This window comes from Fukomys damarensis, unplaced genomic scaffold (assembly GCF_012274545.1).
Source record: "Fukomys damarensis isolate Sample0158 unplaced genomic scaffold, DMR_v1.0_HiC HiC_scaffold_4, whole genome shotgun sequence".
In the NCBI taxonomy this organism is placed as follows: domain Eukaryota; kingdom Metazoa; phylum Chordata; class Mammalia; order Rodentia; family Bathyergidae; genus Fukomys; species Fukomys damarensis.
This window is the reverse complement of record NW_022900916.1, coordinates 8,248,691-8,266,961: the sequence shown is the minus strand read 5'-3', so window position 1 is coordinate 8,266,961 and position 18,271 is coordinate 8,248,691. Positions and strand designations below refer to the sequence as shown.

Genomic DNA, 18,271 nt, shown 5'->3' with positions numbered 1-18,271 from the left:
AGCGGCGCCGGTGAGTGCGGGGCGGTTGGGGGGCGGCCGGGCCTGTCCTGGTTGCGGTCTCTGCCTCGCTGTCTCGCTCCGTCTCTCTTTTCCCTAAAGCCAACGGCTAAGAAAATAAAGGGGCTGGAGGTACCGAGCTCCGGCCCCAGGGCTTCGCACTGAGCTACACCCATCCCATAGCCCGCTTTTTAAAGCTCTTGAGATGGGACTCTGAGTTGCCCGGGCTGAGCTCAAACTCGTGATCCTCCTGCCTCAGCCTCAGAGTGCTGGGATTGCAGGCTACCTATACCGCCATCTCCTGTGGCTCGCACCTCGCCTTTGCAGCCTTCCCCTAAACCTCCCTTTCTTCCCCTCCTCACCACTAGGTACTACTGCTCCCCAAACTCCTTTGGTTCTCACCCAGCAGTTTATTTGGTCTGCATTTTTTTCTCGGACCTTCTGAGTAGCTCTTATGCTGCCCAGCTGTGGCCGGGACCAACTCCACAGGTCCGGTGTGTTCTACTGATTGTCTCGGAATGGAGCTGACCAGGGCGGACCCCACCACCTACGGCGCCGCCTGCGGCCTTATCGGTGGGTCCCAGAGGGTTGTGGTCCCGGGATCCGAGCCTTAATTCCCACCCCGGGGGCCCAGGGCCGGGTGAAGCTCGAACTCCCGAGACTAAGCCCTGAGGCTGAGAGCCTTCTTGCCCTAAATTTGGTATTGTGCTCGGGCCTAAAACCCCTTCCACCGCCTGCTCACCGCGTCCCGAGAGCGGCTCGGTCCGGATTTGCCTTTGCTGAGCGCCCTGGGCTGGGTGGGGAAGCGGGTCCGGGACCTAGGCCTCTGGGTGTTGTGCAGATTCTAGGGTCTGGCATTTTAAAGACATTAATGGAGACGCTTGTAGGCAACTCAAGACAATTTTTTGGGGGGGGGGAACTGAGGTTCTGCGTTTCCTTATCACAAAACTGGCACCAGTGCACCCTAGATTTTTTTAAATATATTTCCTCCAGATCAGTGTAAGCCTGGGACTAACCTCGCGTGAAAATAGAGAGAAAACAGAAATAAACAATAGGAAATACAAGCCTATTTGAAGACTGTTTTTGGTGGTGCTGGGATGCAAGGAGCCATCCTGAGAGACAGTTTTCCCAGTCGGTCCTTCTGATTACTTAGCCCGAGTGTTGCTCAGATCGGAAGACTTTAGGTCAGGGAAGGGAAATTCAAACTAATTTACATTAGAAAGACACTGAGAGTAAAGGGTTCCTGGGTAGGGTTGCTAGGACTGATAACCTAAGAGCTCAGCTGGAAAGCTTTGGGTCTATTAAGTAACACCTGAAGCCCCAATTCTGTTACGTAGCATTTTTTTTCTCTCCCTCTAACTACCTTGAAACTATACAGAGTTACACTTCCTCATTAATTTATGAGCGATACCGAAAGGATTGCCCTAATCTAACAAGGATTTGAGAGCCTCTGTGGGCGCGCACTTTGTGAACAGCTGAAGAGGAATGGAAGATGGGAAATTTCCTAACCCAAACAGCCAGACTAGAACACAGTGCAGACCCGTGTTTGCCCTGACTGTGGCTGAAATCAGAATCAGTTGAGTTTTCATCTCCTTCCAAAGCCTTGTGTGTCCCTGATACCTTAATCATTCTGTAATTTTGAGGTAAGCCTTTTTCTAGGAAATAAAACTAAGAAGATGTGTCCATCCTCCCTTATCACATAGATAAAGGGAAATGGAAACAGGGATGTGTGGAAATCCACAAACGGGGTGGATACAGTTTAATTTACTCCCAAGTGGAATAAACATCGGGCTGCCTGAGTACATTTTTTGTCGGTGGGAATCAATCATTGTATTATTTGCAAAAGACTAAAGGCAGATTTGCCCTGTTAATGTTTTAACTGAGCAAGATCAACTTTGATTTTGAACATAACACATATCTCTCTGTTCTATTTTTCTTGCACTTCTCAAGAAAAGTACTTCTGTGCTGATTTCCTCTCAGTACCGATGCCCCATTTGGGGGAGGTTTCTCACACACAATTTTTGCACCTGTGTTTTGCTAAAGATGAGAAGTTCAGACATTGAACTTTGCTCCCAGGCCCCCAGCAGTCCTCCGGTGTCTGTGTTTTCCTGTCGGAGCACCGTGTTGCATGTAAGCTGCTGGCAGCGACTTGGAAGGATGGGTTGGCATCAGGAGTGAACAAAGGCACCGCAGACCTTCTTCCAAAGCACAGGCCAACAGCGGCCAGTTAACTCCGCTTTCCTCTTCTTCCCCCAGGGGACGGTGAGCGCTCCCTCTCCCCTCTCCGCTGGAACTCCTGCTGGGGTCCTGTCCCCTGCCTTTCTACCCGCTGCACCCTGGATCTGGTAAGTGCACCTCCTGGAACCAGTGACACAGGACATCAGGTCCTAAGTAGGCATGGATTCTCCTGGATCCAGAGGCACTAATGACGCCCTGCTATTTAGATGAAAAGTCTGAGACAGAAGGCAGAGCCCATCTCACTGGTTCACACCTTTTCACCTAGGTCAGGATCCACCTGATTCTCAGGTATCCACCAGCCTGGACTGACCTTATTTCTGGGTGGCAAAAGGATGGGGCTGGTTATCAATTCTAGAATATCACTGAGAGATGTTCGCTGGAGGACTAAATTCATGGAGGTAGTGGTTTCAATGGGAACTCTGTTCCTAAGTAGGCATGTAACTGGAAAAGTCACAATTAAATTCTTTAGGCCCTAGTGTTTCTATGTATACGAGTAGGGTGGCACGTGGGGCCACTGGTTGTCATCCACCAATGTGTACTTGCATTGCCAGGGAGTGTACTTTAAAAAGTACCAAGCAAAGATTCTGATGTAACTGGACTGAGGTAGGCCCAGGCCCCCTAGAAAATACTAATATCCAGCGAAGGTAGAAAATCCCTGGGCTCAATAATCACTGAGCACTGATTCTGAGAGGGTGTCATCTTAGGACAGAAGCAGGCCGGCAAAATCTACTTCACGTGACCCGGCCGAGCAGTACATCTGCCACGTCCGAGCTGCCCATCTCAGAAGCAGCCCAGCCCCCTTTCTCTGTGCCCAGCATGCCAGTTGCGTTCTCGGTCCCCCTACATTCTGGTGGCCGAGTGAGGGGTACCTCTGCCCATCCAGGTGGTGGGCCGTGCTGCGAGGCCCCTGGGGACGGTTGCATCTCCTGGGTATCCATGCCAGTGTTTAATCACCTCTTGAAACTTCTCCAAGAAGTGCTCTGTGACTCGTTGGGTGCAGGAGAAAGGTGTCACCAAGGGATAGGGATGATCACCTTGATGGTAGTGAAATGTGAGCTCTTCTGTCCGACCTGAGATAAAAAGTGATCCTCACGCCTTCTCAAGTAGTCAGAGACTCTTGAGTTACCAGACCTGGGAGTGGGGAAAGAAAGGACGTTGTTTACCTCACTCACTTCTTGGGACCTGATCTTGTTGCCTTGATGTTGTGAACTCTAGCTTTTGACACTTGAAAAATTGTTCCTGGGTTTAAACTTACAAAAGTGTAACTCATGATCTTTGTTTGTTTATCATACTCTTTGTTTCTCCTATCCTAAAATACCTAGAAAACAAAAAGGCGTGTGCCTGTGTAACGTGTATGCGTGCATGTGCGTGTGTGTGTGTGTGTGTGTGCACGCGCGTGCGTGTGGTGGGGGTGCATTCCCCCTGCTCTGTGTGTCTAAGTGTGAGCTTGGGGTCTGGGCTTCCTGCCTGTTCTTGGCAGTACCCACAGTGAACTAGCAGTCTGTACCCAGTGTTGACCGATCCCAGGGCCCAACTTCATTCTGAATCCTGTCTTGGATTGGACTTTCCTCCCCATTAGAGTTCTTTACCTTTGTGTCTCAGAGGAGCTGCCCTTACCCACCGTCAAAAATCCAACACCAACCTAAAGGCCCACCTTAGCCCCCAGCACAACTTGTGTTCACTGCTACTTAATTTTTTTTTTTTTTTAGAATTGGATTCATTTTATGCTGATCATACTTCTCAAAGAGTTCAGGGTATTGGGCACATGTTATTTTATTATTTCATAATTCATTCTTCACCTGCTCCTTAAAATGAAGTAAGGCACAAATGCTACTAAGGAAAGATGGGTTTGTTATCATAACTTTAATGAAAAACTTAATTATTACTAAACTCAGAGGGTCATGTGTTTATATACACATTTTTCCTCTCACACCTAATTTTTTAAGATGGTAAGAATAGCCAGGGTTGTGCCAGGCCTTAAGGTTACTACTAGTGTGCTTTTTAAATCTTTACTGCTTCAAAATAATGAAAAGGTTGCAAAATAACTAGAAATGATAAGAAGTTTTAACTAGTCGCGGTTTCATTGAACACTTTTATCTCCAGAGGCAGCAGAGGTGTTCATTTCTTCCTTTCTCCTTTCCTTCCGTCTTCCTTGATTCACTCAGCATTCAAGGGCTGTGAAATGAATCCCTACTGTGTGCCTGTCCTCGTGTGGCTCATGCTCTCGTGGAGGGCAGAGGCGAGACAGAAATACAGAAACAAATGCATTACAGGTGTCATATGGTAGTTCAGACTTGATGAGCCCGGAGCGGGGGGCAGGATCGGTGCTGTGGAGAAAAAGAAAGTGCTGGAGTTGTACAGTTTTTAAAATAAGGTGGTCGCATGAGAGGGGGATCCTGAGCATAGAGCAGAAGGTGGTGAAGCAGAGGCTTCTGCACCTTCAAGTCACCAAACAGCAAAGAGGGGCCAGGCTGGAAGCAGGGTGACAGGTGGGAAGTGACCAGGCCGGAAGTGAGAGCTTGCAAGGCTGCGGATTGGATCAGAAGCACAGATGAGCAGACCAGGCCTTCAGGGCCCCTGCAGTGCCAGCCTCGAGGAGACTGGAAGATGGGCTTCCTGCTGTTTGGCCAGAATACCAGCAGCTTGAGTTCTCTGATGCCTCTTACCCGCCTCTGACATGTGCTTTGCTTTCCTTCTCCCCCAGGTCCAGGGATAAAAACTGCCCAGTGGCACCAAAGTAAGGATCATGGGAGGAATTTTAATAAACTTGTACAAAGCACACTCTTGGTTTGTACCGCAGACTAGACACAAAGTGACTGTGTTGCTTTTGGGCTGTTTTCTTGGGTCTGCTGCACGCTGTTTTATGACAAATCAGTATTGGGCTGGGCTGCAGCTCAGTGGTAGAGCCCTTGCCCACCATATAGGAGGCAATCAACATAGATCTCCCACATTTAAAGTTGAGAAAGAATTGTAAAAATATAGTTTTCAGTTCTTCTTAAAAATCAGATGTTCTATATGAAGTTCTAGAATAGGCAAAACTAGTCTGTGAAAAATCAGAGCTGTGGTTGCATGATATAGCAGAATGTGGATGAAGATTATCAAGCAATATTTCTGGGTAATGAGAAATTCTATGTCTAGTAGCTTGAATGCACAGAAATCCTCAATGAACCATATGCCTGTGCCAATCTACGTGTAATTGAACCTCAGTGTAAAGAATGTCTCGATTTTCACATTAAAAGTATTTTTAATTGACATCATAATTATACACATGCATGGGGTACGATGTAGTGTCTTGATCCACGTTCACATTGTGGAATGATTTCATCAAGTTAGTTAATATAACAATCACCTCATTTACCCAACCTTTATTATGGTAAGACACTTGAAATTTATTCCTTCAGTTATTTTGGTAGGAGTACATTATCATTGGCGATAGTCACCCTGCTATAAGCAGATCTCAAATCTTACTCCTTTCCTCACTGAAACTTTGCATCCTTTGCCGTGAAACCACCACACCCCACCCCTGCTCCTCCCTGAAGCCTCTGGTAACTCCTTCTGTTTCCATGAGTTCGGCTTTTTAAAAACTCCACATAAAAGTGACATCGCGGGGTGTTTATCTTTCTGTGCCTGGGTTATTTCGCTTACCGTACTGTTCCATAGAGCTACCATGTGTGCTCTGTCTACCCGCCAGCTGATGGTCGTTAGGTTGTTTCCATTTCTTGGCTACTGTTCAGATCATCTCTTTGACATGTTGATCTCATTTCCTTTGGCTGATGCTCAGATGTGGGAACACCAGTTCCTGGAGTAGTATTTTGAGAAACCATGATTTCCCTTTTCCCCATATCTTTACCAAAAGTTGTTATCTTTCTTCTTCTTTTAATAGAAGGCCTTCTAATGGGTGTGAGACTGTGTCTCACTGTGGTCCAAATCTGTTCCCTGATGGATTAGTGATTCTGACAAGTTTTTCACTTACCTGTCATTCATTTGTATGTCTCCTTTCAGAAATGTCTGCTAGGGCCAGGGATTTGGCTCAGTGGTTCCACCGCCTGCCTCACAAGCACAAGGACCCAAGTTCGATCCCTGGTACAAAAAAAAAAAAAAAAAAAGAAAGAAAGAAAGACAGAAAAAGAAATGTCTGCTCAAGTCCTTTGCCCATTTTTAATCTTTTTTATCGTTGCTATTGAGTTGTTTGAATTCCTTTTCCCTCTTAGATTGTTAAGTTTATTCATCGTGGAGAGTTGATACATGTACACAACACATCTTAATTTATTTTTCTTTCCCTTTTGCTGCATTCCTTATGCATTTTAAATGCTAACCCCTTATTCAGGGTATGGTTTGTGTAGATTTTCTCCCATTCTCTAGGTTATCTCCTCCCTTGCTGTAAGAAGCTTTTTAGTTTGTTATCATCACATTCACCTATTTCTGTTTGTGATACCAGTGCTTACAGGGCCATTTCCCAAAAATCATGGCCTAGCACAATGTAATGGAATGTTTTCCTTACATTTTTATATTAGTTTTATAGTTTTGGGTCTTAAATACGAGTCTTTAATCCATTTTAAGTTTATTTTTAATATATAGTGTGATATAAAGACCCAATTTCATTATTTTGCAAGTAGATAACCAGTTCTCCCCAAAAAGGCTGCAATGAAAGTTTTAAATGGAAATCCCAGCCAACACCTGTACGGACTGAGTGGCAGCTGTGTGCTCCAGGCTTGGCACACACTTTCTAGATGGGCACAGACTCTCTGGGCCCATCTCAGTCTTTTCATCAACTACCTGACCCCTATATGTGCTGCTGGGCTGTGATGCCTTCAGTAATGGTAGTTTGGGTTTCAAATATCAACAGGAAGTGAATCTGAAGGGCCCTCCCTCGTTGACTGGCAAAGGAGAAAAATGACTTTCTTCTATGTTGCATGTGAAACATTGAACAAAAACAGTCCTGATAGTGCACCTCCGTCAAGCAACTCACCTCCATCCCCCTCTGGGTTAGCAGTATTGTCAGATCTCGGGATTCTCAGCAGTCTGTGGAGAGAACCCCACTCTTCCCTCCAAGGCCAGGGTCTCCAATGTGGGCAGCCTCCTTCTAAGAGGGCAGCAGCACTAACTCTTACTTCAGTGAATCGGCACTTAACAATTACTTTCATGATATCTGTTCCTAAAATAATAGTATCTACTGTTCAAATCCTAGAAGGTGCAGATGAGAAGAAAATATGATCCCACCATTAAACACAATCGCTGCCTTTTTGTGGAAGTGTTCTCAAATCTTTCTCCATATACCTATATATTTTATGTTAAAATATATTCGACACATTTTACCACATAATTTCCCAATTTGAAAAACGGACAACATTAACAAGTCAAAAAGTAAAGATAACAGGGCAGGCCCAGGCATTGCTTTTTCTCTGTGTGAGAACGCCATTAAAATGGCTATAAAGTCATGCAGACAGAAGAATGATAGAGGAAGTGAGTTAGTAAACATCAGAAGCAAGAATTAGTGCAAGGAGGACCACTGTGGGGACACGAGTGATTTTCTAGGTAGAAGCCGGAGAAGCTGTGAGCGTGCAGGTGGCGGGGACAAGAACGCGCATGAGCGAAGAGAAATGAATGGCGCGCGTGCGTGGTCGGTTGCCTGCGCTCGGTTCGGCCATGAACGCTAGCGTATGGGGAGCCGTCAGCCCTCCGTGACCATGGGGATTGGTTCTAGGACACCACACACGGATACAAAATCCTCAGATGCCCTAGTCCCCTATATGAACTTGTGTAGTCTTTGCATATAACCTACACACACTCTCCATACGCTCTAAATCCTCTCTAGGCTATCTGTGATGTCTACTGCGATGCACATGCTATGAAAATAGTTCTGTTGTTCAGGGAATAATGACAAGAAAAAGAGCCCTTTCCTCCTCTCCCTAAAGTGAAGCTGGGCACCAGCAAAGCCGGCTCTGGTATGTGGAGTCTTCTAATCACTGCTTTGTCCCGGAAGGAGCCCTGTCCTGGAGACGCATGTGTAATGATGGTGGGGAAACCAGTTAGCCAAGAGAGTGAATGAAGTCTCTGACTTACAAAGAAAATGCACAGCCAAGGAGAACTGGACACATTAAAGAGCGTGCAGCCCGCCACACACCTACAGTCACAGCTGTCAGAAGGCTGAGACAGAGGGATCCCTGCCAGTTCGAGGCCAGCCTGAACTATGTAGCAAGACCCTGTCTCCAGAAATAAAGCAAACAAACAAAAACATCAAGATAAACAATTGCTAGAGGAGAGGTAATTCAGGAAAAGGAGCAATCACTTTTTTAAGATATTGTTTGCATACAGCAAAAATAGAATGCTATTAAGGAGCAAACAAAACAAAAAAGATCTCAAAAAAATTTAAACGCTTGCTAAAATACATTTTCTTTTAAAATTAATTTTATTGATACAATTTAAATATACGTAACAATCACATTCATCAAAGGGAGTTTGTACCTCTGCATGATGTATCTTATTATTTTTCTCCCAATCTCCTTCACTCTCTCCATCCTCTCCTCCTCCCTTACTTTAAAAAGCTTTGTTTCTATTTTTTCCTTCTTTTCCTGTTTTTATTTCCGCTTTTCTCTCCCACCCCACTTCACAGTTTCCCTTTCATTTTGAACAGTTTCTTCTGTCTCGTATCTATTTCATATTATATTTGGTTCTTATTTACCTTTTCAGTTTCTCACACCAGAGAGACAATGCAATGTGTGTGTGTGTGTGTGTGTGTGAGATTTATTTAACTTGAATAGAGACTCACTTGGAAACAGCCCATATGCCCATCAGTTGGAAACTGGATAAAAAAGTTGTGGTTTTACTATAAAATGGAATACTACTCAGCCATAAAGAATGAGAAAGTAGATTCATTCATAGAAAAATGGATACATATTGAGGATATACTCCTAAGTGCAATAAATAAGTCACACATGTGTAAATACCGAATAGTTTCTCTGGTGTGAAAAGCTATAATATATATAGATCCTAATGAGATAATTGACCATGTGAAATAGGAAGAAAAGGGCTAAAGGTGTAGGGAAAGTGGGAAGGTAGGGGAAAGGTAATAAGGGAAAAGAAAAAAATATGAGAAAATGAAAAAAAAATGGAAATAAAGTGTTTGTAAATGGGGAGGGGAGAAGGGGGTGAAGGGAGGGCAAGGACAAGGGAAAAAAATGAGAACCGAGACCTGTCATGTAAAGGTACAAGATCCCAATAATGAACGTAATTGTACTGTATACCTTAAATGTACCAATAAACTCAATAAAGGGAAAAAAAAAAGAGTATAGACTCAAGTTGCAACCATTTAGCTATAAATGTCTCAAGTTTATCTTTCTTTATGGCCCAGCAGTACTCCACTGTATTAAAACCCACATCTTTTTTTTATCCATTCCTTGGTTGATAGGCATATGAGTTGTTTCCAAGATTTAGCTATTAGAAACTGTGTTGCTTTAAACATGGGTGTGCATATGTCACTGTGGTGTGATGCCTTAAATTCTTTGGAGAAGATACCCAGCAGGGGAATAGCTGGGTCAAATGGGACCTCTGGTCCTAAATTTTTGAGGAATCTCCGCACTGATTTCCACAACAGTTGCACCAGTCTGCACTCCCACCAATAGTGGAGAAGGGTTCCCTTTTCCCCACAGCCTCACCAGCATTTGTTGATTTCTTGACAGCGGTCATTCTTTCTGGCACGAGGTGGAATCTCAGCATTGTTTTCATTTGCATCTCTCCCATGACCAGTGATGTTGAGCACTTTTCATATATTTGTTTGCCATTTCTACTACTTCATCTGAAAAGCATCTGTTCGTCTCAGCTGTTCATTTTTAATACTATGTTGGGTATCTTCTCAAAAGAATTAAAAGCATCATTTCACAGTGACAGATGCGCACCCATGTTTATAGCAGCACAGTTTCTAAGAGCTAAATCTTGGAAACAGCCCAGATGCCCATCAACTGATAAGTGGATAAAGAAAATGTGGGGTTTTTAATATAATAGAGTACTACCCTGCCATAAGGAAAAATGAGCTTTAGACATTTATAGCTAAATGGATGGACCTTGAGACCGTACTCTTAAGTGAAGTAGATCAGACATGTATGGTTTTTTTGTTTGGTTGCCTTTCTGTTCTGTTTTGTATTTTGGTACCGGGGATTGAACTCGGGTCCTTGCGCTTGCAAGGCAGGCCACCGAAGCGCTGAGCTAAATCCCCGGCCCTAGACACATATGCTTAAATACCATATTGTTTCTCTGGTGGGAGAAACTGAAGTTGGAAATAAGGACTGAGATGTATAATGGATGTTGGGAAATGGGAAGAAAGTGTTCAAATGGGAAGGGGAGCAAGGGAGGAGGGAGAGAAAAAGGAATGAAGGGACAAGAAAATCGTGAAAATAGAAGGAAAAAGTGGAAACAACACTTTTGTACATAGGGAAGGAAAGGGACTTGAGGAATGGGATGAAATAAAATAAAATTTATTAATTAAAAAAGCCATCTATGACAAATCAACAGCCAACATGATATCAAATGGTCAAAAACTGAAAGCTTTAACACTAAAATCAGAAAAAAGACAAGGATGTCCACTATCACCTCTCCTATTCTACATAGTTCTGGAAACATTAGCAAGAGCAATTAGAGAAGAAAAAGAAATAAAAGGAATAAAGATAGGAAAGGAAAAAGTTAAATTATCATTATTTGCAGATGACATGATTCTCTACATAGAAGACCCAAAATCTCCACCAAAAAATTCTAGATTTAATAACCAAATTAAATAGCTTAGCTGGATACAAAGTCAACACTAAAAAGTCAGTAGCATTCCTGTACACAAGTAACAAACTCACTGAAAAGGAAATTAAGGAAACAACACCTTTCTCAACAAAATTTTTAAAAAATTAAATACTGAAGAATCAACAAAGGAAATAAAAGACCTATACATAGGAAATTACAGTACTCTGAAAAAAGATTGAAATGGATATCAGAAGACGAAAATATATCCCCTGCTCCTGGATAAGAAGAGCCAACAGGGCTGGGGACTTAGCTCAGTGGTCCTGCCACCTGCCTCGCAAGCACAAGGACAGGCGTTCAATCCCCGACACAAAAGAAAAAAAAAGAAGAAAAACCAACATAGTGAAAATGTCCATACTCCCAAAATTGTTATACAGATTTAATGCAGTCCCAATGAAATTACCACTAAACATGTCTCACAGAACTAGAAAATATTTCCTAAAATTCATTTGGAAACTGAAGAAACCTAGCATAGCAAAGACAACTCAGATAACAAAGGCAAGGCAAGAGACATCACAATCCCTGACTTGAAATTATACTACAGAGCTACCGTGATAAAAACAGCATGGTACTGGCAAAGAAACAGATCTAAGGATCAATAGAACAGACTGGAAAAGGCAGAAACAACACCAAACACACTCAGCCACCTTATCTTTGACAAAGGGGCCAAAATGTTGCTGGAGGAAGGATAGCCTCTTTAGTAAGTGGTGCTGCAGAAACTGCCTTTCTCCTTGCTAAAGATTAATACTAAAATATGTTTTCATGACCACCCTGACAACATATCAAGACTCTGTTTCAATAATAATTAATAATAATAAGTCTTAGAAAAGCTCAAAGATAAAATATTCCAGAATGCATAACTAATAGCCAAAGAGATGGAGAAGATAGTAGGAATATGAGAAACAGAGAAACAATCAGTAAATAATCTAGAGCTCTAGTAAGTCTACTGGAGCTCTAGAACGAGAAAGCAAAGAAAGTGAAGGGGAAGAGTTTGACAAAGAACTGCTAGGAAGGGCCAGGGATTTAGCTCAGCGGTTCAGTGGCCTGCCTTACAAGGGCAAGTACCCAAGTTCAATCCCCGTACCAAAAAAAATAAAAATAAATAAATAAATAACTGCTAGGAAGAGATTCCCCAGAGTTGACAGTATAGGTGTCCATCCAATGAAGATCCAGAGATTCAACCATTATAGCACTTCCAAGTCATAGAAACAAGAGAGATTCTTGAAACCTTTCCAAAGAAAAAGTAAAATTATTTAGTTAAGATTGATGTAAGGCATCTCATGAGTAAACTGGATGCTAAGGCAGCAATGCCTTCAAACTTATTAAGGAAAATGATCTTGAACTTAGAATTCTGTTGCCAGTGAAATTATCATTTGCATGTCAGGGCGAAATGAAGACTTTTTAATCATTCAAAGATTCAAGCTGCTTACATCTGAAATAGCTGCTTGAGGATGTGCCCCAGCAAAATGAGTGTTCAAGCAAAGAAGAATTAGTGGAATTAGAAAGAGTAGAACTGATTCTCAAGTGCAGTGAAAATAAATGCTAACATGACATGTTTAGCGTGCTTAGAAATATTAGGGCAGACAGTCAATGAGCTCTGAGCAGAATATTTTTAAGAAAAATTAAATATCGTGGTTGTGGTAGCACATGCCTGTAATCCCACAACTTTGGGAGGCAAAAGCACAAGGATCACAAATTTAAGCCCAGCCTGGACAATTTAGCAAATTTATCAAGATCCTGTCTCAAATAAAAAAAAAAAAAAAAAAAAAAAAAAAAAAAAAACACCTGGGGACGTAGCTCAATGTGAAGGCGTTGGGTTTAATTCCAAGCATAGCAAAAATAATCCAAATTTGATAAATAGAAAAAAATAGCCATAACTTGCTATTTAGCTCTAAATCCTCCAGGAGATTTGGAAATGTATCACAGTGACAGGGCAGGGAGCTACTACACTTTAATGTCAAGAACAGAGAAGCTAAATGTACAGAAAACAATCTCTCACAAATCCCGCCCCAGGCACCAATTTCTCTTTTGTGCAAAATGCCCATTTAAAGTTGAAAAAATCCTGACAGAAGAATTAATAACAAAAATAATTTTAATACTTTTCATTATTGAGAGAATATTAGTTTCTGAAATCAAACCCACATAGGTAAGACCTTACATATTTAATACAGTGTGCTACCCCTGTAAAAATGGGAAACAATATGTTTAATATTTCTAGACCAATGTGGCTATCAATTTTGTTACAATACCAACTCAACAAAGTAAACTGGGATACTTTTTACAAAGCTGACATCACAGCTAAGGTTTTCAAAAACTCACATTATATATATTATATTTTATTACCAATAATAGCACGTCGTGCAGCAGCAGCTTTTCCAAGCTCTGCAGTCATCTGAACAAAATTACAGGAACATCCAGCACACTCCTTTTTTTTTTTTTTTTTTAAGAAAACGTCCTCAGCAAACAGCAAAGTTCTGTTATTGTTGTGCTATCTGGCACTTTTTAAAAAAATTTTTATTAGTGTCTCAAGTTATTATTTTAGAAGAAAAATGACTGGTCAACCAATAGATTCTCTTTCCATTCTTACTTAGAGATTTTCTTATTAAAATATCTGTCACTCGAATGTAAGCATCAGTTTGAATTACTAAGCTTTTACCCTGCGTATTCTGGCCACGTATCTGGTGAGCGTTCGTGATCTTTCAAGTGCTCCTGGTTGGGAAATAAAATGTTGCAATTTATCAGCCTCCGGATCACAGTAAATTAGTGCTGGAAGGGACTCAGTTTCTTCTTTAGAACTGACTGAAGCACCATGGCAGAGCAGTTTTGGTCAGTGGTTCTGCGCAAGACCCAGCTGCGTTGGCCGGGGAGCAAGAGCCTGCTGATTCACAGGTGCCCAGAGCCCGCCTTTCCGCTCCTCCTCGACCTGTCCGGCTCTCCCCGCTCCATCTCATTGCCTGTGGCTTCTGTGTTCCTGAGCGTGCCCTGCTCGCGTCTCCCTTTCCCGCTGTGCAGTCTCCCGTGCCCACACTTCTTGTCTGTCTTCACTGTCCTGCAGCCCCTGAAAGCCTGCATCTCTTCGGAGACCACCTGATCTCCCAGCTGCTCCTAATCCAGTTCAAAGCACCCTGAACAGTAGATGGTCACGAGTGTGAGTACACGCCTGTAATTAATACGATTGAGGGAAAAGCAGGTTAGCGTTTTGGCATAACTGTTCTGACCCACAGAAGGTAAGAACACGCTCTCTGAAAGGAGGCAAACCACCTCCCAGCGCCAGCTGTCGTTACTGGGTCAGAGCGTCGGCTCCCTCGTCTGACATCTGTGGGCGTCCGTGTGTGCGTGTGGTGATTCTCCAGCTGCAGGGCCGGTTGGTGTTAGTGCTATGTTTTTGGCTTTGTTTTGTTTTGGTTTTTTGGTGCCGGGGATCGCACTCAGGACCTTGCGCTTGCCAGGCAGAAGGCGGAATGGCCGACCTAAATCCCCAGCCCAGTGCTATGTTTTTAACTATTGTACTTCATGGCCTGCGAGACTCGTCAATGCCTGCCGTCCGTGTTGTCTTAAGACTGCTTTTACGTGGACACTTCATAAGTTACCCAATACTTGTCATTAGCATCAGTATTGTTTAATGCTTATGATGCAGTGTTGTTAAAAAAATTAAGACCCACAACTATTAAGAAAGCCATATAAATATACATGTAAACATACCACATATATACACTTAGAGCATACATTTAATATATATATAATTTATGGATGGAAAAACAATTTTCCAAATTTCCACAGTAGTCATATATTAATTTTATAAGAACAAGGAAACCCGTTTTACACATCAAAGGCTCTTGCTGTCATTTCCTAAATGCCATTGTTTCTTCACGACCACCTCTATATCTCATCCCCAAATCCCTGCGTTCCCCTGTGTGCTCACCACTTGTATGACCCACCCGCTGGAGGAAGTCCCCAACAGGAAGTAGATTGCTGCAGGCATCAGATGACAGCCCTCCTGAGGCATGCCATCCTAACTAGTGATCTCTAAGTGTGGCCCGCTTACGTGGTCCGGCCTACTGTGAAAACATGGACTGCATAGACTTCTGTGGCAGAATGCAGGAAAATGAAGAGCCTGAAGGAGTAACTGTGAGACTAATTAAAAGAATAACAACAGAGCTGGACATAGAGGTCCCAGTTATACGGAAAGCTGAAACAGGAGGATCACTCAGGCTCAGGAGTTTGAGGCCAGACGAGACAACACAGACCCCCATTAAAAAAAAGTACAGTAATAATTAATGTCTACTTAGATAATAAATGTCTATTGAATTATAAAGATCTTATACCAAGTATTTTATAGTCCTGTTAGCCTCGGTGCAGCACTATAGGACTAGCTAAACAAATTACAGCACAACCTATGCAGCTGTTTAAAACATAGAAGAAGGCTGGGGATGGTGGTACACGCCTGTAATCCCAGCACTCGGGAGGCTGAAGCAGGAGGAGTGCCTCAAGTTCAAGGCCAGCCTGGGCTACAAAGTGAGACCCTGTCTCAAAAAACAAAGCAAAACAAAAAATAACAATAATAAAACAGACAAATAAGAAAGCTCCTTGGCACTGACATGGAAAGATTATCAGGATGTATTAAGAGAAAAGGCAACTCATGGGGAAGAATGTGTGTTCATATCTGCTTTTGAATGTGTTCAAGTACTGGGCAGATACATAGGAAACTGCATTCTGGTTGTGTTCCAGCCACAGAATGGGAGTGAGGTTTCACTTTAATCCTTTTTATACGAGAGTTCTTGAGCCCTGTGACTGGATTTGTGATTCAAAACAGTCATTAAAGGGAAATCAGTATCCTCACTTGCAAATGAACAACATGACTGAAACTAGGGGCCTTGCCCACAGTAGTCATAAGAAAGTTTGCATTTTGGGGTACTGTGTGTCTAAAGTCCCAGAGAGATTTTCTAATTCTTTTGCGATGTAAAGTGAGATGTTCTTCTTGTCTCCATGTTATAGCTTAGGCATCCGAAGAAACAGAATTTACGATTCCATCTGGGACACTTTCGGAAGTAATGATTATCCTGGGAGGCAGACAGAAGCAGGGACCTGTGGTTCCCCCTTTTAGAGAGCTCAGGAATGGGTCAGATAACCTACGGAACGGTAGACCAGGACTTGAACTGGGCTCTGTGCTTCCACAGCCTGGATTCCCGCTGCGTCAGGGAAACCTATGTCGTTTGCAAAAAGCCACACAGCAGTAGGGGCCAGTGCTGGCCCTTCTGGATCCCAAGGCCCAGGAGATATGGTGCAGCCTCTCCAAGTAATCACCTGGGAGCACTTTGGGAAGGAGGACACATACAGCAGAGGACGAAGGTGGGCAGGGCACTCAGCCAGGGCAACCTGGGCCCCTGCCACTCAAGCGCCCGCAAAGCGTTCAGCCGGCATCTGCTCAGAGCAGCTGCCAGCCGTAAGAACAACCTCAGAAGCCTTGAGAGCTGGCCATGTGCACCAGGAGCAGCTGGAAGATTTGAGGGCCTTTTGGTCTCCCTATAATTAGTGAATGGCTGCTAATAAGGACACGCAGATAATACACTCTGGTTACGGTAAAGAAGAGAGATCAGCCTTCATTTAGCTTTTAGAAATGGGCTGATAAGGTGCCAAGTGAAAACATTTTCTGGATTATAATTCATGAGGCCTCTGCTACATGTCATGTGTTTATTTTAAATCTTGTTTTTCTGTTTCTCTGGGCAGTGTTGAAAATTTTCATAAAAACATTTCTTTCATTAACTGTCATGTCAATGCCCATAGGGAAGATAAGTGAGAGACAGTAAGCTCAGATTGTGCTGTGGTACTTGGAGTTAAAAGGTTAATGTGTGTATTTATTCATTACCGATGTGTAAATTGCTTACTCTGAGCAGAATGAATGGGTGCTGAAGTAGGGTCAGCTTGCTGCTTCGTCCTTGGCGTCCGCAGAGAGGATCAACTGGGCCTATCCTCACGTCTCGTTTCCAACAAGAGACCTTTTGAACAAACTTGCCAAATTCTCTTCTCATAATCTTGCCACTGGAAAGACTATTTAAAAATAAGGAAACACAGACATAGAGAATAGAACGGTGATTGCAGGAGGAGGGGTAACAGGGTGGTATTAGTCAGAGGGAGCCAAGTCTCAGTTATGCGGGAAGAATAAGTACAGAGTTGTAACTAGTACCAAAGTTAACAATACAATATTGTAGTGGTTCACACCTGTAACCCCAGCACTCAGGAGGCTGAGGCAGGAGGATTGCTATGAGTTTGTGGCCAGCTTGGGCTACATGGTGAGTTCAAAACCAGCTTGGACTACATAGCAAAACCCTTAAAATCTCACTAAGAGGGTAGATCTTATGTTAAGTGCTTTTGTCACAAATGAAAATAATACTAAAAAGGGCAGTAGAAAACTTTTGGAGGTCATGGACATGTGAGTAGCGTAGATTGTGAGCCCTGTGAGCCAGTCACTGTGCAGAAATGAATAGGATTTGGCTTTCTCATCTCAGGGCCTTAGTCTGTTTTCCTAATAGGTTCTTTCAAGTTCTTATTCCATGACTTATAAAAAGAAAGAATACAGATGGAGGGCCAGGGATTTAGCTCAGTGGTGCGGCTGCCTGCCTCATAAGCACGAGGTCCTGAGTTTGATCCCAGGTCCCCCCCCCCAAAAAAAAAACAGATTGAAAATTACAAAATCAGAATCTGTAGCGAGCCTGGAAATCTGTGATTTCAGTCCCGGGTGATTCTGACATGCCAGGCAGGAGCGCTGGGTCACGTGGAGACATTCAAACAGTTCAGTTCACCTGCTGCCCTACAGACCAGGCCAGAACCTGGCCCTCATACCCAAAGTTCTCAGAGCACCTTCCACAAAAGTGTTATTGAAGTTTAAAACTGTCACTACCACCTTGATATAACTTTCATTTACAAATGTCTTTGCCTTTGAAATAAGTCCGTTACCCTTAGTGCATACAAATAAGTATTTTCTCACCTGCAGAGTGATGGGGTTAAGTTGGGTGATCTCCAGGTTACCTTCAAATCTAGAAATCTATCACAAAAGATGTTACAACAGTTTTGAAATCCCTTCTTTCATGCTGTGGAAAATAGGACTTGACATGTCAGACAAGTTTGAGAATGTGGCAGAAGGGTTGTCCCTTTCGGCCACCTTAGAAGTGACTTTTCTCATGTATGGAAGGTTTTGTGTAGTTTTACAACTTAGTGATTCCCAGTTCAGGCAGCGCTGTGTACGCTCACTGTTTGC

General features: G+C 43.1%; 1 protein-coding gene across 1 annotated transcript in view; it reads left to right on the top strand.

The window, feature by feature from the left end:
• Slc26a5 (solute carrier family 26 member 5) overlaps nucleotides 1–18,271 on the top strand; it is a 56,145-nt gene that overhangs the window by 1,497 nt on the left and 36,377 nt on the right. Inside the window, exon 2 of the mRNA XM_019209486.2 lies at nucleotides 2,254–2,342. The gene's annotated coding sequence lies outside the window, so the exon portion shown is untranslated. The remainder of the gene's footprint in view (nucleotides 1–2,253; nucleotides 2,343–18,271) is intronic.